The sequence below is a fragment of the Ictidomys tridecemlineatus genome, unplaced genomic scaffold (genome assembly GCF_052094955.1).
Source record: "Ictidomys tridecemlineatus isolate mIctTri1 unplaced genomic scaffold, mIctTri1.hap1 Scaffold_214, whole genome shotgun sequence".
Taxonomy (NCBI): Eukaryota; Metazoa; Chordata; class Mammalia; order Rodentia; family Sciuridae; genus Ictidomys; species Ictidomys tridecemlineatus.
The window spans coordinates 128,849-151,901 of record NW_027521844.1 but is presented as its reverse complement, the minus strand read 5'-3'; the positions used below and the strand labels follow the sequence as shown (position 1 = coordinate 151,901).

Here is a 23,053-nt window from a genome sequence, read left to right as displayed (position 1 = left end):
CTTGTAAACACTCAAAAATGAAATAAAGCTAAATCCAGAAATTTGCGTCTAAGGAATTTTCAAAGATAACCATAAGAATTATGTAGAAAAATATTTGCACCAGGAGTTAATAATTATTATTATAGCAAAGAATTAAAAGGCTTTTATCTGGATAACTGCCTATATAAGGATTAGTGAAATGAATTCTGGAACATGTCTGATAAAATTCCATAGACTTAAAATTTGTACTTTATAAGATAAGTAAACCACATGGGAACAACTTGACTATAAACTTTAAAAAAGATTAAAAATAAATATGGTGTTACCCCAATTTTGCAAAAAAGAAAAAGTTTCTATTTATTTATTTATGTATATATAATCACACATAATAAAACACCAGAAAATATAGTAAAATATAAACAGGGTGGTTTCTAATTAGTGAGATTCCTTTTTTTTTTGAGGGGAGCACTTTGCTAAAGTATTAAATTTCCTACTTCAGAGCTTAAATTTTTACTTGCAAAATATTTGGTGAATATTTTTTGATAAAGATAAAATATTTTTGATAAAAATACTTTTGTACTAGAATTTGACACAGGTAAGTTATAAAGTTTATTATAATTTCTCTTGATTACTTTTGAATATGTCTTTCCAATTATCAAAGTTCTATGGTGGTTTTTTAAACTATAATTTTGGTTCTAAACACTTTTGTTAGCTTACTCATGATCATTATGTTATAATTAGTAGGACTACTAAAGGATAAGTGTTAACTACTGAGCCATTAAAACCTGTTCATCTTATAATCATAATGTTTGACTAGAATATGACTTCCAGAGAAATTATGTAATCTTATTGAAAAGTAGAGCGACTGGAATAAACAATCTTTGTAACCTTTCCAGACATTGTGATCCCTTAATTTTTTAGTTTTAAAAATGATAAAATAAATAATTTTCACTAAAAATTTGAGTAAGTATATACTTAGGAGTATTTCTTTAATTCCAGAGGTTCTTTGAAAACCTTAACCCCATGGGAAGCTCATCTGAAAAAGAGTTTACAGATTATTTGTTCAACAAGTCACTAGAAATCGAACCCCGAAACTACAAACAGCCTCCTCGATTTGTAAGTCCATGACAATGTTGGAAAATATTATTTTTAATATTATTCAACCTATTTCCTTAAAATTGTAATCAAATAGCTATTTTTAGATATTTTATAGTACTATTTCTAAAATTATGTATACTGTAAAGGAAGATATCAGCTTTTTTGATAAAATCTGATGTATCCTTTGTCCTACTACCATTTATCTGTCAATTTTTGATCCCTTCTAGTATAAGAGAAACAGGTGTGAGAATATGAGAGCCTAGCAGTAGCTGAATGGAACAAAGGAAGTGAAAAGAACTGGGAAAAGAGTAAGCAGTAGTATATAGGTTTTTTTTTTTTGCTTGACCATTGGCTCTTGCCATTAGGGCTCCATGGTCTGTGGTTGCCAGTGAAATCCATCTCTCACACTAGGAATTGCTTCTACACTTTCTAGTTATTCCACAGGTTTGCAGTGGCAACAGAAATAATGGAAGACTAATTCTAAGTCACTGAAAGTGAAGCAAGATTTGGAAAAAAGTAAAAATCATTTATAAACAGACTCCCTTTGGCAAAGCAGTAAACTAGGTAGTTGCATGGTATCTCATTCTCACATCAGTATATGATAGAGATTATCCTAACTTTATAAGTAAAAAAATTGAGGCTCAAAGAGATTAAATAACTTTTTCAAGACTGAACAGCTAGTTTTAGGCACAGTTGAGATTTTAACTCAAACTTTTTTGAGTGGGTGCTAGGGATCTATCCCAGGGCCTCATGCATGGAAGGCAAGGGCTCTACCACTAAGCTATATCCCCAGTCTTTTTAATTTTTTTTTAATTTTAGAGACAGGATGTCTCTTACATTGCCCAGTGTTTTAGTCACTTTTTCATCACTATGACCAAAAAGAACAACATCAAGAGGAAAAAGTTTATTTTGGCTCATGGTTTCAGAGATTCAGTCCATGGTCAGTGGACCCCTAATTTTGGGCCTGAGGTGAGATAGAACATCAGGCAGAAGCAGAAAAGCGTGAAAGAGGTAAAGCAGCTCAAGATGTGGAAACCAGGCAGCAGAAGCACTCTTTCTCACCAGGGTCAAAATATAAACCCAACGGTATAACTCCCAGTGATATACTTCTTCAGCTATACCCTACCTGCCCATAGTTACGACTCAGTTAATTCATTGAAGTGAATTAATCCACTGATTATGTTATAGGTCTCATAATCTTATCATTTCACCCCTCAACATTCCCTCATTGTCTCACACATCAACTTTTGGGGGATACCACATATCCAAACCACAACATCCAAGCTGGCCTCAAACTTGACAATCCTCCTACCTCATCCTCCTGAGTAGCTGGGATTATAGGCATTTACCACAGCATTTGCCTCCAACTCAAATTTATGAATCTGAGATTTTTGTTTTTTCATCAAGTTACCACTGCCAGAGTTTTAAAATTGGGATGGAGTTTAGGATAGGGAACAATGATAGCCCTCTTCACCAAAGGGTTTTGAAAGCACTGTTATAGAGATTGAACATTTAGTATAAGAAAAGGGGAAAAGGGGACTTTTTAAAAAGTGAAGCACATAACATAATATAAACATAAATTATGTTACCAGTAAATATTTATTAAATTGATATAAGTTATTTGAAAAAAAGTTTAGATATAAGTGTTTTAGGAGCTAAAGGTTGTTTTGACACAATTTTTTAGGCATTTTATTTCTACAGTTATTGAAAGAGATTTACTTATATTCAAGTTCATTTTTAAATTAATCCAGTTAAATCCAGAAGTTATTACTAGAATACCACAAACTGCCGCTGCAGATTGGTATTTTGTTGCACTCTTTTAATTTATTCCTTGAGAATTAATTAACTGGTTCCTTGAGAACTAATTAACTAATAATGTAACTCATGAAAATAAATGATACTAATTATGTTTACTTTTCCTAGGCTAGGAAATCAACCTACTCCTTAAAATCTCCTGGAATAGGGCCTAATTCAGGACGGCATGGCTCTACCTCAGGCACTTTATGAGGTTATCCAACACAATTAGAAAGAGAACCTTATAAGATAAGCTTTAGTCGGGTTGCTGAAACTGAGCTCGAATCAACAGTGTCAGCACCAACCTCTCCAAATACACCATCTACTCCACCAGTGTCTGCTTCTTCAGAACATAGTGTGTTTTCAGATATGGATCTCAATAGTTCCTGTGGTAAGTATTTGATAAAAACCATTTGGTAAAAAAGGAATTTTTGTTTCGGATAATTCTCATCATTTTAATTAACAAACTACAGAATCCTTTGTAATCAAATCAGTATGAAAAGTAGCATCTAAATGTGAAAATGGTGATTATCACACTTATGCATTTGTTAATGCATGTTGTTTTCTGATTTATTCATTCAAAAAGATTTATTTAGTACTTTTGGGACCTCACCACCACTTGAAAGGGAGCAACAGGCAGTGAATAAAAAAATAAGTACATAAGTTCAGTGAGGAAAATTGAAAGGGACTGTGATAGAAGGGGAACCATTTACACTAAGAAAGAGAAAAACATTCTAGGTACAAGGAATACTTAGTTTCATCTTTCTAAAAAAAACTGACACATTAAAAGATGGTGATAAAATTTTGTGCTATGTATATTACATGTTACTTTATGCTGACATGTAAAAATAAAACCATACATGTTACCTATCTTTTCAAATTAATTTTTCTCTTTCCAATAGGTAGCAATAGCATCTTTGCTACAGTGCTCTTGCCACATTCAAGTAAGTATGATTCTAATGAAATTACTATAATAATAATAATCTGGTTGACCAAATTTGTATTTGAACATTTTGGGGCTTAGCAACATGGAAAGAATAAGAAAATTTTTCCCTCCCTCCTTCCCCTCTCCCCTTCACCCTATCCCTCTTTTCTTCTTTATTTCTGTTGTGCTGGAGATTGAGCCCCAGGCCCTATACATTCTAGACAAACCCTCTACTGATGAGCTATATTCCCAGCTTGAAAGAAATTTTTATAAATAAATTGAATTATTTGCTTATTGTTATGTAATATTTAAATTTTCCTATAGTTTTTTTAAATTATTTTATGACCTGTGTTCAAGGGACTGTGTGACCTTGAACAAATTATTTTTTATCTCCAAACTTATTAAGGACCAAATGAAATAACTATTTAGAATACCTAATTTGTTTCTTAGCACAGAATGAACAATTATTTCATATCAGTTGCCTATCTTCTTCCCCACCCCTTCCAATTCATTTTCCTGTAGGAATAATACACAGTCAGCACTTTATATATGTGGTTTCCATACCCATGGATTCAGTCAGCCACATATTGAAAATGTAGTTATACCTACAGTGCTTGCATCTGTACTGAACACATATAGACTTTTTTATATTGTCATTGTTTCCTAAACAATACAGTGTAACTATTTATATAGTATTTCTACTATAGCAGGTATTATAAATAATCTAGAACTGGGCATGGAGGCACACACCTGTAATCCCAGCTACCCAGGAGGCTGAGGCAGGAGGATTGCAAATTCAGTGTCACCCTGGACAATTAGAAATACCTCCAGGGTTTGTATTTAAAAAAAAAAAAAAAAACCCTGCACTGCTAAAGCACTGGCCTAGCATATGTGACACCCTGGGTTCAATCCCTAGTACCCCACCTCAAAACAATACTAATAATGTAGAGAGGATTTAAATTTGCAGAATATATGTAGGTTAAAAGCAAATATATCATAGTAAATTGCATTATATAACATTATTATGCATTGTAAGAGACTTAAGCATCTGTGGAGTTTGTATCTGTGAAATATGCTATAATCAGTCCCAGATACCAAGGGATGACTATATTAAATGTTTATTTAAAGTTCCCAGGATTGCGTTTGATAATTTATTTCTTGATATCTTATTTAGTTAAAGTAGTATTTTAAGAAAAGCAGTATTTTATCATTCTAAATTATTTCATGATTTATTATCAAAATGTTATTAACTTTCTGTGGCAATTTGTTTAAGACAAAAATAACCCAAAAAGGAACACAGCAGCCTTGGGAATAATTCTCTCAATCTGGAGAACCTCCCGTCTAACATAGTAAAATGTATATGTTATAGACAGTAGCAGGAATTCCAGTCTTTTCAATGGCTCTGAGTCAGAGGCTGAGACAGCAACCAATGCAAACTGGTTAAACACTTAAAATAAAATTAACAGAAGCTCCCTACCCCATGTTTCTTCACCCCTTTTCTTGTTCCTCATTGAAACTTCATTTCTAAAATGATTTTTTATATTGCTTCCTCTTTTGAATCATTAATTTTACATACTATTTACTGATGAGGATTTCATGTTCTGCCTTACCTATACTTATCACATTGAGGGCAATGTGATATTATTCACTATTAGATCAAATGGTATTTATTGTATTTCCTTTTTAATACACTTCTATTTCCTGGAGTTAAGAATTTACTCATTAAAGCATGGATTTGTTTAAGACATTGCTTGGTCTTCCCATGCCCTTTTATAGCACATTTTCATAAGATCAAGCTTATTAGAAAACCTATCAGAGTTTTCATTTATCTTCCCCTTTCCACCCCTTCTCCTCTTCCACTTGGAAACCTCCTTCCTGACATTTTCCAATTTGAACTGGTTGCTGTCTTAGCCTCTGACCCAACCATCATCTTAGAAGTTTCTTTATCATCCAGAAATTCCCTTCACCTTCCTCCTGTATTGAATTTTTGTTTCTTAGATTCCTTTCTTTATGTGTTCCCTCATTTTGGTAGGGGCACATACTTGCATAGTAACCTGTTAAAGTATACTATAGTATATAAATGTTTAAGTTCTTAAGTTTCTGGAAGTGTATTATACATTTAATTGTTAATAGTGTGCCTGACTATAGAATTTAAATTATCTTTACTGTCTTCTAGCTTTTATAATTGCTAATACCATATTAATTCATTCACATATTGAATGTAATTTTTTCCTTTCTTTGGTAGTACTGAAGGTTGAACTCAGGGATACTCTGCCACTGAACTACATACACAACCTTTTTATTTTTTATTTTAAGATAGGGTTTTTTTAAATTTTGAGATAACTGCCTTGACTAACCTCAAAATTGTGATTCTCCTGCCTCAGACTCTTTAGTATCTGGGATTATAGGCATGTGCCACTGTGCCCAGTTCAGTACATATTTCTGAATGCTTGATATGTACAAGAGATATGGCAGTGAACAAAATAGACAAAAATTATTATTTCAGTGACCACAGTTTCTGTTTCCTTTTTTTTTTAAATAGCCAAGGTATAACTACAGTTGTAAAAGGATTTAAATGAAGTAAAAGTTTATTTCTCAAAAAAGCCAGAACAAGTAGACATTTCTGCTCCACAGGATTTTCAGGCTAGCAGGGTGATTCAGAATTCTCAAGATGTGGCTTCGATCTCTATCTTGAACAACTGCTCCAATAGTTACCATTTTTCAGCTAGCAGAAAGGTGGAGAGCAAGAACATTTGTTATGAAAGCATGCATACATCACTTCTGCTCTCATTCCAAAACTTAGTCACATGGGCTTACCTAGCTGCAAGGTAGGTTAAGAAATGCTGTTTGTAACCACACAGCCTTTCTTAGCCTCTGGTATTAGCTGGCAATTCTTGTATACATTTTCTTTCTGATATTTCATTGTACACAGATTTTTGTTTCATGCACAAAATTATTTGCCTTCAGGCTCTCAAAGATGAAACATAAATGAAACCAGGCATGGTGGTGCATGCCTGTAATCTCAGTAGCTTGGGAGGCTAAGGCAGGAGATTGCAAATTCAAGGCCAGCCTCAGCAACTTAGTAAGAAGCTGTTTCGAAATTAAAAAATTAAAAGGGCTGAGGATGTGGCTCAGTGGTTAAGCACCCTTGGGTTCAATCTTTAGTAACGACAAAGAAAAGGAAAATAAAATAAATGAATTTTGTGTTTACCTTCAGGCTATGTGTATAAAGTGTATGTGAAACATAAATGAATTTTTAAATTTAAACTTGGGCCTCAACCCCCAAATATCTTATTATATATGTAAATATTCCAAGTCTAAAATCCTTATTACTTCCTGTCCCAACCATTTTGGATAAGCAGTATTCAACCTACACTTAGTTTGTACAGCTTCTCAGCTAAGCACAAGGGATTTGGTGGCAAACAAGAAAGACTTTCTGCCTGTTTATACAAAATACCTCCAAATTTTTTGGAAAAATAATCATGTGCATGCAGATTATATTTCTCATCTTCCTCTCTTGATTTTTTACTTCATTTATAGCTCCTTGGTCTCTTATGTTAGTTCCTCTTCAGCTTTCCAAACTGTTAACATTGGAAAGACTTGATCTTGAAACCTCTTTGTTTCTTTGTTTCTCACTTACCTCATTCATTAACATATCATTTATAGGATAATTTCCAGGTTCATATCTCCAACTAGATTTAGACTCATATATTCAATGACCTGTTCCACATTTTCATTTGGATATCTGATAGGAATCTAAACTTAACCTTTCCAAAACTGATCCTCCAAAGCTGTTTTTCCTACCACCTTCTCATCTCAATTCAGTTACTTAGGCCAAAAATATGAGAAGTAGCTTTTCTCTCTTTCTTCATACCTCAAATGTGACCCAATCAACAAATCTTGATTACCCTCAATATATATCAAGAATCTAACTATCTCTTACCATTTCTACTGCTACTACGCTGATAGCCACTACAATCTCTTAACATTTTTCAATATGATAGCATCCTAATTTTCCATTTTTCTTGCTTTAGTATATTTTTTTCCTTTTTTAAAAATTAAAGCATTATAATTCTACATAGTATTTGGGTTCATTTTGACAAGATCATACATACAAGGAATTTGATTTCCTCTCCTCTGAATTTTCTCTGACCCTTACTGATCTTCCTTTCACTCCTTTATTTATCTATATTTAACTGGTATTTTCTACATATACATTAAGGAGAAATTCCCTTTGGCACATTTACATATGTATATAAAATGATTTTGTTAAATTCATTTCATGTTTCTTTAACTTTCCTTTCCTTTTTTCTTCTCATTTTCATACTTCTACTCCAATGTGATATTCCCTGTATCTTTATGATATCTATTTTCCTCCCCCAAAGCCTTCTTTCCCTTATTTTGTTCTAGCTTCCACATATAATAGAAAATATTTGATCCTTGATTTTCTGAGTCAGGCTTATTTCACTTAGCATACTTTTCTCCATCTTCATCTGTTTACCTGCAAAAGCCATTATTTCACTCTTCTTTATGGCTGAGTAAAACTCCATTGTGTATATATATTTGCCACATTTTCTTGATCCACTTATCTGTTGACAGGCATCTGGGTTGGCTTCATAATTTGGCTATTGTGAATTGTGCTGCTGTAAACATTGTGGTGGCTGTATCACTATAGTATGCTGATTTTAGTTATTTTGAACAAATACTGAGGAGTGGGATATAGCTGGGTCATATGGTTTTTCCAAAGTGGTTACACTAATTTGCAGTCCCACTAACAATGTATGAGTGTACCTTTTTCTCCATATCCTCATCAGCATATATTATCTATATTCTTGATAATTGCCATTCTGATTAAGTGAGATGAAAGCTTTGTGTAGTTTTGATTTGCATTTTCCTGATTGCTAGAGATTTTGAACATTTTTCATATATTTGTTGGCCATTTGTGTTTCTTCTTTTGAGGTATGTCTGTTTTTTGCCTTATAACTGTGAGGTTATTTTGGCATTGAGTTTTTTGAGATCTTTATATATTATTAATATTAATTAATCCCCTGTCAGTGGAGCAGCTGACAAAGATTTTTTCCCATTTTGTAGACTCTTTCTTCACACGCTTAATCATTTCCTTTGCTGTGTAGAAAGAAACTTTTAATTTGATGACATCCCAGTTATTGATTCTTGGTTTTATTTCTTGAGCTTTAGGGGTCTTGCTGAGGAATTGATGTCTCCACCTATAGATGGGGTGTTGACCCTATTCTCTTTGAGCAGTTTTAAGATTTCTGGTATAATTTCTAACTCTTTGATCCATTTTGATTTGACTTTTGTGCAGAATGAAAGATGGGGATCTACTTTCATTCTTCTACATAGAGATATCCAGTTTTCCCAGCTATTTGTTAAAAGACTGTCTTTTCTCTAACATGTATTTTTGGCATATTTTTCAAGTATTGGATGGCTGTAGAAATGTGAGTTTGTTTCTGTCTATTCCATTGATCTTCAGGCTATTTTTGCTGCTGTAGCTCTGTAATATAATTTGAGATCCTCCTGTATCACTTTTCTTATTCAGAATTGCTTTGGCTCTTCTGGATATCTTAATCTTTCAAATGAATTTAAGGACTGTTTTTTCTAGTTCTGTGAAGAATGTCATTGTTATTTTGATGGGAATTGAGTTTTTTAATCTGTATATTGCTTTTGGTAATATAGCCATTTTGACAATATTAATTCTTCCTATCCAAGAACATGGGAGGTATTTTTATGTTCTGAGATTATCTTCAATTTCTTTCTTCATTTTTCAATGTAGAAATCTTTCACCTTGTTTAGATTAATTTCCAGTTGTTTGTTTGTTTGTTTAATTTTGAGGATATTGTGAAAGGGATGATTTTCCTGATTTCTTTCTCAGCTGAATTGCTTTTGGAATACAGAAGCTATTGATATATGAGTGAATCCTGCTACTTTGCTAAATTCATTCATTAGCTCTAGGAATTTTATGGAAGAATTTTTTTGGTCTTCTAAATATAAGATCATGTCATCAACAGACAGTGATAAGTTTGACTTCTTATTTTCCTGTTTGTATTCCTTAATTTCCTTCTCTTGCCTGATTGCTCTGGCTAGAGTTTCGAGAACTATATTGAATAGAAGTGGTGAGAGTGGACATCCTAGTCTTGTTTCTGATTTTAGAGGAAAAGCTTTCATTTATTTTTCATTCAGTATGATGTTGGCTTTGGGTTTGTTGTATACAGCCTCTATAATGCTAGATAAGTTCCTTCTATCCCTAGTTTCTACAGCATTTTAACATGAATGGTTGCTGTATTTTATCAAAGGCCTTTTCAGTATCTATTGAGATGATCATATATATGGTTTTTGTTCTTTATTCTATTTAAGTGGTGAATTACATTTATTGAATTGTGTATGATGAACCAACCTTCCATCCCTAGGATGAAACCTACTTGTGGTCATGGTGTATTTTCTTCGTTATATGTGTTTTAATGTGATTTGCTAATATTTCATTAAGGATTTTTGCATCTATATTTATCAGGAAATTGGGCTGTAGTTTTCTTTCCTAGATAATTGATAATTGCCATTTGGTATCTGGTTTGGATGTTAGGGTTATACCTGCTCCAGTATACATATATTTTTTAAAAATATTTTTTTTTAGTTGCAGTTGGACACAATGCCTTTATTTTCTTTATTTTTATGTGGTGCTGAGGATCAAACCCAGGGCCTCACACGTGCTAGACGAGCGGTCTACCACTGAGCCACAACCCCAGCTCCTCCAGTATGTTTTTAATACAACAGCCAGACTGATCCTTTTAGGAAATAAATAAGACCTTAACTCTCCTGTATATAAAACTTTCCATCTCACTCAGATTAAAAGTTAAAGTTCCTTCATAGGGCCCACAAGGCCTTACAGGGCTTAGCTTCTTTTGATCTGTGAGATCTAATAATCTGCTGTTTTCTTCCCTTACTCTTCACTGCTTTAGTTATTCTGCCTCTAGAACACAAAGGCACATTACTACATTAGGACTTCTGCTTTTGCTATTCCTTCTGTTTCTAATGCTCTTTGACTACTTGGCATCATGGCCTGCTCCCTTGACTCCTTCAAGTTTTTGTTTAGTGTTTCCTTAGTGAGTTCTTCCCCAATCACCTGTTTAAAATTGCTTCCCATCCACCTATTCCTGAACCCCTTTCCTACAAATTATTTCTTCTTATGGTGTATAGCTATGCTACTTTTACATATTTATTATTTCTCTCCAACCAGAATATAAACTCCATAAGCAAGTCACTATTATATTGCTATCAAGTAGAACAGTATTTGGCAGTATAGTAAATAGCCCAATGTTAATGAAAACAATCTGGTAACAAAATGCTCTTTATTGAAAATAAAATTGTGTTCACACAACAAGGGTTATTGAGTGTCTACTTTGTATAAACATAGTGGTTATGTGGTGGCTATAGAGTCAGACTCAAATTCAGAAACTATCAAATATGTACCACCATCATTTAGATATCTTCTGTTTCCATGAGTCTATGTGTTTATAAAGAAGAAAAGACTCATGTAAGACTACCTTAAACAGTAAGAACCCATTCTGAAAGACATAATTGGAACTGTATAGGAAAGCTGCTTTAGGACTAGTTGATTCAGTGGCTCAATGATGTTATTAAAGACTGAAGTTCCTTTTGACTCTCATTGTTTTGTCCAGATTAACATCTTTATCTACAGCTGTTTTTCCATAAGGTCATAAAAATGCTGGCAGGAATGATAAAAGTTATATGTTTCTTTATTCAGCAGATAGAGAAAGGTTGAAAAACAAAATGCAAAGTACTTTTCCAAAATAACAAGTTGTAAGTGGGCACAAGTTTTTAAGTTGTTAAGTGGGCACAATACCTTTATTTTGTTTTATTTTTATATGGTGCCAGGGATCGAACCCAGTGCCTCACGCATGCTAGTCAAGCACTTTACCACTGAGCCACAACCCCAGTCCAAGGGATATCCTTTTTAATAGCCTCCAGAAAAATCTCCTTTGGTATTTCAGTGACCAGTTGAGTTCTAAGTGATGAGTTTAATAGAGTAATTCCATTTCTTTAGTGGGAATTTTCAGACTTGAACTAATCAGGCCTTATTCCTGTTGCTAAGGGGTAAGGTCAGCTTTCCCTGAAGCACACATGGCTACATGTATGAGAAGGTGGATAAAAATCTGATTGTGGTAAGAAAATGAGAAAGTGAATCCCGTGCCCACTTCTTATCAATACTCCCAAAAGTATACTTTTCGTATCAACTGTTGGGTCCCTGAACCAGCAGAACCCCTGAAAGTAACTGCAGAGTCCACATAATCAGGGCAGCAACTTTTGACATGGAATAATAAATTTAATATCTGTATTTGAGGAAAAAGTTCCAATTCTGAGTCAATCCCTTTTCCTGGCTCCTTGTTCTTCATCATGAAAAATGTAGCAGTTGTGGAGGGGTAGGAGGGAATCTAAATGCAGTGACCAAGACCATGAATGGCTGCTAAAAATGTAACATTCTTGAGAAATACTAGTGAGATATGTCAAGTTCTGCAAGAGGATTGGAAGTAAAAAATGTACAGTAAAATTACTATATACATCAGTATAGAAAAGTTTTCCTTTTTAAAAGAAACACAAATCCATTGCTTTATAGGAAAGACAGTAGAATGAATTAGACATAACTTTCCTTTGTTCATATAGGAATACATGACCAGTGTAACTCCACATTGTATACAACCACAAGAATTATAAGTTATACTCCATTATGTATAATTTGTCAAAATACATTCTGTCATGTATAACTAAAAAGAAAAAATAAATTTTTTTTTAAAAACATAGCTCTATAAGTCAGTGGAAAGTGACTTAAAATTATCAGATGTGTTTATATCACATCTTATACACTATTTTTAATGCCCCTAATGCTTTGGAATTGCTATTCTCTATTTATTCCTTATTTATAGCTCTGATAGCTTTAATTTTCTAAACAGTCATTCGCTGCATACATCTATTGTACCTGGTTGAAGTGTAGTAGAATCTGTGAGTAGTGATGAGTAGTAGCTATGACTTGTTGACATTTCCATTAAATTGTTTATACATACATTACAAATGTGGATTTGTGTTGTATTGGGCTGAAAGTTAACAGGCTTTCAGCCACCACTTTTTAATTTTTATTTAGATTCATTGTGTATGTAGCAAACTCTTGTCTTTTATTTTTTTCCTGGTACTAGGGATTTAGCCCAGGGGTGCTTTAACCACTGAACTACATCCCTAGCCTTATTTTATTTTATTTTGAGACAGGGTCTTGCTAAGTTGCCCAGGCTGACTGGACTCATGATCCCCCAGCTTCAGTGTCTCAAGAGGCTGTGGGATTTCAGGTGTGCCACTACCACGTCCAGCAACTCTTGTCTTTTAAAATATAAGAATGGAAAATATTTCTTGTAATCTGCTCTTTTGCAAAGAATATTTAATTTTTAAACATTATGCAGGCAGTGAATTGTATGAACCAGATCATTTTTGTATTGATTGATTAGTAAAACTTCTATAAACTTATATTTATTAAAATAATGGCAGTACTTAGTATTATTTGCAATTTGAATCATTTAAATCTAATACTAGTTGGAATATTTTTTCTAAATTTTATGCGCTATCAGTGAAGGTCTGCAAAAATGTATAAAATTAAACAAACAATACATAAAATTTCCTTTTTATTACATAAAATTGCAATGCATACCTAGTAAATCTTGAGTGGTTATTTAACAAATTACTAGGTGGGTAGTGTCTTTCAGTAGGTATTTAATATTTTCTGAAGAAGTAGGAATTATGAGTTATATCTTTCTAAAATTATTTGTGTGCCATTGTTTTTATCCTTACAGTTTTAACTCATCAAAGCAATGATCCAAAAGTAAATTTTAGGAAATTTAGGCTATTATTTGTTCTGTTATTCTAACAGTCTCGGGAATTTTTTTTACAAAGACTAATATGAATTTGATTTTATTTCTTAAATTTTGAATTTTGTTATATATCATTTAAATGATAATATAAGCATTTACACTGTAGTAGCATTTTTAAAATAGCAACCTTCTTTGCTATTTTATTAAAAATCTAGGCTTTTCACCCTTTTGGCTTTTTGAGGAGGGTGGTACCAGGGATTGAACCCAGGGTAAGTTAACCACTGAGCCACATCCCCAGTCTTTTTAGTATTTTTTATTTTGAGACAGGGTCTCACAAAGTCCTTAGAGTCTTGCTAAGTTGCTGAGGTTGTCTTGAATTTGCATTCCTCCCACCTCAGCCTCCTGAGTTATTTGAATTATAGGAATGCGCCACTGGGCCCAGCACCCATCTGACTCTTAAACTTAGTATCTTTACAAAGTGCACTGGAAGGTCTGTTACTGCAGAAGGGTTGGGAAACAATAAGACCATGTGATAAAGTCATTTAATAATGAACACTGTGAATATTTCAAGTTTGTTTTATAAAATCTAAAAGAAAACTTTTGTCAAACTACAAAATCTATGTATACTTCTAGATTGTAAGAGTTGATAGTTTTATTTATGACTTTGTAGATTGTTATTTGGATATGAAACAAAACAGAAAAATATATTGAGAAGGAATATGTTTGACTTCTTTAATGTATCACATTTCTTAAAACATTTTTAATGTGTGCTTAATATTTAATAAACCAAAAATGATACAATTACAGTGTCATGCATATTGTCAATGACAAAAGTAAAATTATTTTGTGGTAGCAGGAAACAAAAACTATACTTTGATGTCCCATAAGCAGTCACTTAGCATATTTAAAACTAAATTCATCAACTTCTTTCCCAACTTATTCCTGCAAACTCAATCTAAGTATAATGACAAATAAAACATGATGAATGTCTCTATAATAACTGTGAATGTGGAGAAAAATTAAATGGGGAGTTGGACCATAATTTTAGAGTTCTTTAAAACCCTATAAATAAGACAAAAGAAATTGATCAAAATGAAAATAGTTCTTATTCTGTACCTAGTCGACCTGTTCAGGAGTAATTTTCCTCTAATACTTTATTATTTTGTAAATTTTCTTCAGTGTGACTCTATAACATATACCTTATTATTAAGAGATTTGCAAAGAGAGTTATATGATATATAACCCTACTTTATGGTCTCCTATATGGAGATTTTATTACCTGTGTAGTCATGAACCTGATTGTAGCTGCTTCAGAGTAAATGTTTTCTGCTTAGGATAATTTTTCTCTAAAAGTAACTACATATATACATTCATGTTTTTGTTTGGTTTTGTTTTAGATTTTAAAAAGACTTTTGGAGGAGGAGTCTCATTATTAATCATAACTAAATAATGTGCCTTCACTTAGCTATCATATATACTGTGTACCAGGAACTGTGTTAGGTACTAGGGATACAAAATAAATGAGCTGTCCTAAGAGAGCTTACATTTTAGAAGAGAAGATAGATAATATATAACAGGCATTACAGTCTGATAAATGCCATGGCAGAAGTGATCACAGTTGCAATGAAGTTTTGTTGGATTAATTGCACTGTAAATTGTGGTTAAACTAATCTTTGCCTCCCTAGAGTCTGTCTTCAGTTCGTGTGGTAGTTTAAATAAACCAAGTGAAGAGCTACTGATTCCTCCTCCACTTCCTCCTCGAAGAAAGTTTGACCAAGATGCTTCAAATTCAAAGGTAGTCAACAGGACCTGGATTTGCCTTAATTTATTTAAAAATTTATGGATTTTCAAGACAGGACTTTATTTTTATGAATTTGTTGTATTTTGGCTTTTCTTTATCATTTTCCACATTTATATTGTTGTATTTGAAAAATGCTTTTAGTAGTTGTTTAATTCTTATAAAAAAAACTTTCCTTTAAAAAAGCGGGGTGGTGGTGCTGATTCACAGACTCAGAAATACACTTTTTTTCTGGTACTAGTATGTGAAGGATTCTTCCAACTTTCCATCGGCTTTTCAAATTTAATTTTTGGAAACCTTGTTAAAACCTGATATGTTAACCCTTACTCCTGGAGTTTTTGATTCAGTAGATCTGGAGTGAGGGCTCAAAAATTTGCTTTTCTAACCAAAGGCCCAGTGTTCTCTCCAATGTGCAGTTGCTAACTCACAATAAGCAGTGGGGAGGGGAGAATAGAAATTCACTGGCTCAGACAAAGGGGAATGAAGGGAAGGGACGAGGAATGGGAATAGGAAAGACAGTAGAATGAATCAGACATAACTTTCCTATGCTCATAAATGAATACATGACTCCACATCATGTACAACCAGAAGAATCGGAAGTTATACTCCATGTATGTATGATATCTCAAAATATAATCTCCTTTCATACATAACTAAAAAGAACAAATAATTTTTTAAAAAATTTGCTTTTCTAACAAGTTCCCTACTGGTACTGATGTTGCTGGTCCTTGGATGACCCTTTGAAATCCACTGTTCTGAGTGTCACTGGGAAAAGTAGAAGTAAATGCTTAATCAGGAGAAGCTGGACATTAAGTCTCCTTAACATCATGTCCTTTCACATCTACAAAACTCTATATTATTTTTGCTTACCTATTTTTATAATTAAAATTCATGAATTTCTTAAATTTATGAAATAGTAACACAAAGCAAGATAAATTGAAGCTTTATGTTCTAAGACTTCAATTAAAACATCTCATATGTAGAAGTATTAAACAGAGCCCTTGATTAAACTAGAAGTGATGTACTTATAAATCTGATAATTAAACCAGATTAATTTACTTTGAGCTTCTGGATTTAATTTGTGTGTTGAGTTAAAAAATTCTTCTGTGTGAAGAATTTTTCAGACTTTTAAAATTGCCTTGTAAGTTTTTCAGGAGAAAAGAAGTATAGTTATATAACTTTTTGTTTTAAAGGGAACTGTGAAATCTGATGACGACCCTCCTGCTATTCCACCAAGACAGCCTCCTCCCCCAAAGATAAAACCCAGAGTTCCTGTTCCTACCAGTGCATTTAATGGACTTCTGCATAGTCCACCTCCACCTCCGCCAACAGATCCTCTTCCTGATACCCCTCCACCAGTTCGCCTTCGACCTCCAGAACACTTTATAAGCTGTCTGTTTAATCTTCAGCCACCTCCACTGGGACATCTTCACAGAGATCCAGACTGGCTCAGAGACATTAGAACATGTCCAAATTCACCAAGCACTCCTCCTAGCACACCCTCTCCAAGGGTACCATGTCGATGCTATCGCAACAGTCTTGCTCATCCTCAAGCTCCCCCTGTTCCACCAAGGCAGAATTCAAGCCCTCACCTACCAAAACTTCCACCAAAGACTTACAAGTGAGAGTTTTCACATCCCCCATTGTACAGACTGTCTATGGTAGAAAATGCAGAAACTCCTCAATAACCTTAGCCATATGTAGTCATTGACACTGGAATAGTATTTGTAAAGCTTTTTTTTTAAATTTATTCAAAAAGGCATAGTATTTTAGTTTTTTTGGTTTTTGTTTTTTGTTTTTACAAATAATGCTCTTCAGAAATGCTACTGATCAAATAAGCTTTTAAGAATTGGAAACATAAAATACAAAAGTCCTTTACCAATATCCTCAGGTGATCAGTTGCATTGCCTTGTCTTGGATCCTCAGTGCTGCCAAAAGGCCAGTATAATGAATTTATATTTGCACTGTAGACTCTGCTAAAATATGGTTTAAAGTGACTTTGTTTGCACTGAAAGGGGATAGTGTTTTTGTGGAATTTTTCAAATTTGACTAATAGAGGCCTTTTTTTTTAAGGTAATGAATTTACACAAATATAGAGGTGTATGGTGTTACTGATTTTTAAATCTCTTTGACCATCTTCTGGAAGATTTTTACTTGTAGTTTTTACATCTAGGAGAATTGTGAATAACACCCACTGTTCTTAAATTCTTTAATGCCATGTCTTAAATGCCAGTATTTGCTGCTGAAGACAAAAATGAAATGTGTAATGAAAATAATAGAATGCACTGTGTATATTATTTTGTCAAAATGTAAACAAAGAATACATAACCCAATTATAGAGGAAACAAAGGGCATGTATCTCATTCAGATGTGCCTTTTGTTTTTGCAAAAAGTTGCCTATTGCTTTGGAACACAAAGTTAATATGCCATGTATGTACAGTTTTGTTTATATTGTATATTTAAAGATAATGTTAATAACCTATATAAATTTAAATGACTTGAGGTCTATAATACAATCTGCTACTTTACTAATTCATATGTTCAGAGGAAAAGTTCTTATGGCATAGGAACCAACTGCCTTGCCTTCAAAACCTAGTGAGTTTCTCTATAAATCTTGTGTTAACTGAAATTTTTTAAAAATATTTTTTTAGATTGGTAATATTTAAACCAGCAAATACTTAATGCTTTATTAAACTTTTTAATCAGAAGCGAGTAAAACTTTTATTTGCCATTTGGATACCTTCACTCAAAGTGATGAAAAGTATGTTATGTGATAGGCTGTAGCAGTGGTTGTAAAGTAGCCAAAAGCCACGTTCTTTATTTACTGGTCTGTGGCCTTTTACTGTGCTTTGTATCAGAGTTCTTAACAAGATTAATTAAATCACCTCAGTCTTAATTTTTAAAAGACTTTTTAAAAAATGTGTTTTCATTGTAAAGAACAAGGGGATATTAGAGTACTGTAGATATATGTATACACACATTGAGTTATTTCATGCAACTTAAAACTACATAATCCCAAATAATTTATATGATGTAAATTTTAGAGGGATTAAAAAAAATTTTAACTGGTAAATGCAAGCTGCAAGTTTCCAGCAATCCTTTTTATGCATTCATATGGAAAAAGTAGGAGCACACTTGGAAACTTCCTGAGAAAGATAATAGACACCTTTGGTAAGCTGCCTGGATTTAAGGTAACTACAGTATGAGTCAATCTCTAACCACGTAAAAATGCTCCAGTGTTTGCTTTGTTTTTTCACAGAGCGGATTATATTAGTTTTATCTGGGAAAGTGACTTAAACTAGCTGTTCCTCAAGCCAGGTGCATTTTACAGGAGAAGGAATGGAAGAGGGCGGTTAGTGCTGGGTTACACCCAAGGTGCTGCAGCCTTCTGGGCTTTGTTGACTTGCGCACGCGCGAGGTGCCAAGTCCGCCACTAGGAGGCGCGGGCCCCTCTCAAGGCTTGGCCTGTGAGCGGCACACAGATGAGTCGTCACTAAGGGAGCGGCACCCTTTAGCCGGCAGAGATGGCGGCTGCTGTGGAGTCGGTGGTGGAGGGTCCCCTGCGGAGCTTTGTGAGAGTTCTGGAGAAGCGGGATGGGACTACGACTGCAGCGGTATGACTCCGGTGGTGTGGGTTGCGTTGTTTGGGATGCTGCCATTGTGCTCTCTAAATACTTGGAAACGCCGGGGTTTTCCGGAGATGGGGCCCAAGTGTTGAGCCGGCGGTCGGTGCTGGAGTTGGGCTCAGGCACCTGGGCGGTGGGACTCATGGCTGCTACCCTCAGGTAAGAATTGAAGGGAGGGGACATCGCTTTGCTTTGAAACTCATATTGCCAGTTACCCACCCTGTGCTTACCCCTCAATCAACGTTATTTTATAGGGCAGATGTTGTGGTCACTGATCTTGAGGAATTGCAAGACTTGCTGAAGATGAATATTAATATGAACAAACATCTTGTCACTGGTTCTGTTAAAGCCAAGGTACTGAAATGGTTTGTATGGCCTTTCAGCTTGTTTTAAAATAACAATTCATAGTTTGTTTTAAATTGTATTTCGTTAAAGCCATGATAATACGAAATGAGCTTATTGGCTCTTGCTTATAAAGCAAGAGTATTTTAAATTATTAACAGTTTAAAATACTTGTTTGCCATTTTGAAGGGGGGAAGAAATAGAAGACTTTCCTTCTCCACCAGACTACATACTGATGGCTGACTGCATATACTACGAGGAGGTAAATGTTCAGTGAGTGAAATCTCTCTAATCAATTAACTGTTTTTTGTATTCTGAAACTACATTTCTTCACATTTTAACATCTCTGAATTCAGGATATTTGTCTATGGATGATAGATGGTTGTAGCAAAAATAAAACAAAAGTCACAAGAGACTATGTATATACATTCATATATACCTGCAAATCATGTTTAGAAGAGTGTTATATGCATTTTATTAGAGGCTTCTTCAAAAGTTTTAAAGGATTTTACCACTTGGATCTGTTATGAAAAGCTATGATAACCTTTTTAAAAAAAAAAAACTTTTTAGGGGATGGCAGACATTAGGGGGGCTGTAGATCAAATCCAGGGCCTTACACATGTGAGTGCTCTACTACTGAGCTACATCTCTAGCCCTAAAATCACCCCTTAGCCTCCCACCTCTGCCCTTAGTTGTTCCCAATGAAATGTTTCACCAGGAGAATTAAGTTGCATTTTTAAAAAAAAATCATGGTTTTGTGGCAAGATTTACTAGATCAAATATTTTTCTTTTTTCTTTTCTTTTTTTGGAACTAGGGATTGAACTCAGGGGCACATGACCAACTAAGCCATATTCCCAGCCCTATTTTGTATTTTATTTAGAGACAGGGTCTCATTGAGTTGCTTAGCGCCTTGCTATTGCTGAGCCTGGCTTTGAACCCAGGATCCTTTTGTCTCAATCTCCCAAACTGCTGGGATTACAGGCATGTGCCACTGCAATATTTTTCTTTAAATATTGGTTTATGATAGCATTGTGGGTATCATTTATATTTAAAATAATGAGCATTGAGCCAATCCATGTTCAAGTTAAGTTCAGATTTACTTTTGTAGGAAAAATTGTTGATTGTTTAAATCCTACATTAAATTAGAGTAAGTGAAATTACTTTTAAGAGTGAAATCAACACTATTCGTTTATTTCCATGGGAACTTCAAAACACAGTCACTTGAATTCTTTTTCTGAAAACTGTAGTATAATAATTAATTTTTAAAAAATTTTTTACATGTTGATGGACTTTATTTTATTCATTTATTTTGATGCGGTGCTGAGAATTGAACCCAGTGCCTCATTCATGCTAAGCAAGTGCTCTACCACTGAGCCACCACCCAGGCCAATAATTAATTATTAAGAGGAGTTTACCAATCATTATTAGAAAATGTTAACTACATGTACTTTGTTGTATTGATTCAAAAATTAATAATAGGGGAATTAATCCTTTTACTCCCCTAACCTTCTCTTAATAGAAAATTTTTGAAGTCATGAAATACGTTTTTATTTTATAGTCTTTGGAACCATTGCTGAAAACACTGAAAGATCTCAGTGGATCTAAAACTTGTATCATATGTTGCTATGAACAACGTACAATGGGGGAAAATCCAGAAATTGAGAAAAAATATGTTGAGGTAAGGACTATAAGATGTATCTTTGTAGTGAGTACCCTTCAGGGAGGCTATATATGACTAATCTAGTATTTTATGGAAATTTTGGAGATTTGGACAATCTGTTTGTATGAACCCAGCCAGTAGGGGACTCTTTAAAATCCACTATTCCACAAAGCCCATCCCCATTTTCTATTCTCATCCTTTATTTTTTATCTAATTAGTTGATATTGTATCTACAGAACCGTGTAAAATAATAATGGTGACACTGTCTTTTCTGAGAAAGTTCTTAATATTTCTTAATTGTTGGCTGTGGGGAACATATCAGTGATACATATAGTGCTTTTAGAGAATTCATGATAGAGGGGCTGGGGTTGTGGCTCAGTGGTAGAGTGCTCGCCTAGCATGCATGAGGCACTGAGTTCGATCCTCAGCACCATATAAATGTAAAATAAAGATATTGTGTGCACCTAAAACTTAAAAATAAATATTTTAAAAAAGAGAATTCATGATAGAAATGAGGAGGTGATAAATTTGTACTTCTCTGTTTTTCTCTACATTTTTATGAAACCTCTGACCTACATACCTGTTTTTAGGGACTTAATTAATAGTCAGAAAGATTCACAGGAAGTTGCAAATGTAGTACATAGCTATTTTTGGTACAGGGGATTGAACTCAGGGGCACTCAACCACTGAGCCACATCCCCAGTCCTGATATGTATTTTATTTAGAGATAGGGTCTCATTGAGCTGCTTAACCTGTCGCCATTGCTGAGGCTGGTTTTGAACTTGAGATCCTCCTGTCTTGGTCTCCTGAGCTGCTGGGATTACAGGCATGCCCCACTGCACCCAATACATAACATCTTACATATCTTTTAATCTTTTTCCCCCAGTGGTGACCCAGGCCCTTTTTATGGGCAAAAATTCATCCCATTACAAGTAAATCTTTTTGTACATCTGTATAGCTCTGCAACTTTTGTCTGCTGATGGACTGCTTTGGTTAATGAGAAAACAAGAATATGACTGCCTCAGATAATATATGATAAATTTTTTAAAATTTTTTTTGTACTAATAGATGTAGATGTATTTTTATTTATTTTTTTCATCAGTGCTAAGGATTGAACCCAGTTCCTCACTCATGCTAGGCAAGTGTTCTGCCACTGAGCTACAGCCCCAGCCTTCATGTTTTTCCTGAATATAAAGAATATTACTGAGCTTTTGGGACTCTTAATTAATTTTTATATAGTTAAAATAATTTTTATTGAGGTAAAACATAGTTAAATGCATATATATCAAGCACTCAGCCACATAATTACTACCCAGCATAAAAATATACATTTCTAAGTCCTCAGAAGGTTTCCACAGTGCCCCTTCCTAATCAGTATTCCTACAAAGATAGCCACCATTGTACCTTCTTTATCACAGGTCTGTTCATATTATTGAGTTTAAAGTATATTTGTTAAATTTATAGCTGCTTCAGCTAGACTTTGATTTTGAAAAAATTCCCTTGGAAAAACATGATGAAGAGTATCGAAGTGAAGATATTCATATTATATACATCAGAAAGAAAAAATCAGTAAGTACATTCCCAGTTCTTCATCTTCTGAGGATATTTCATCATCTGGTCACTGTTTCTGGGCTTGTGTGTGGTCAAGGCCTTGATTTTGATGTGGTAAAACAGCTATGACTCTTCAATGAACTCAGGCATTGACTCAGGATTAAGATCACTTATCTGTCTTGCCTTTGGTTCTTGTTCTAAGTAAGGCAGGATTTTTGTTTTCTTTCATGCTGTGCTGGGGATTGAAGTCAAGGTCTTGCATGTGGAAGGAAGCACTCTACCACTCAACTAAACCTCCGGCCCAGCAGGCTTTTTTTTAATATAGCTTTGTAATGGGATGTGTTAGTAAGCAGCAGTTAATGTAACAATGCCTGAGGTAACAACTTAAAAAGAGG

General features: G+C 34.1%; 2 pseudogenes; both read left to right on the top strand.

Annotated features, from left to right (window-relative positions):
- Nucleotides 1-18,378, top strand: part of LOC144373030 (son of sevenless homolog 2-like) — a 41,380-nt pseudogene extending 23,002 nt beyond the window's left edge.
- Nucleotides 18,379-18,919: 541 nt separating this feature from the next.
- LOC144373029 (protein N-lysine methyltransferase METTL21D-like) overlaps nt 18,920-23,053 on the top strand; it is a 34,232-nt pseudogene continuing 30,098 nt past the window's right edge.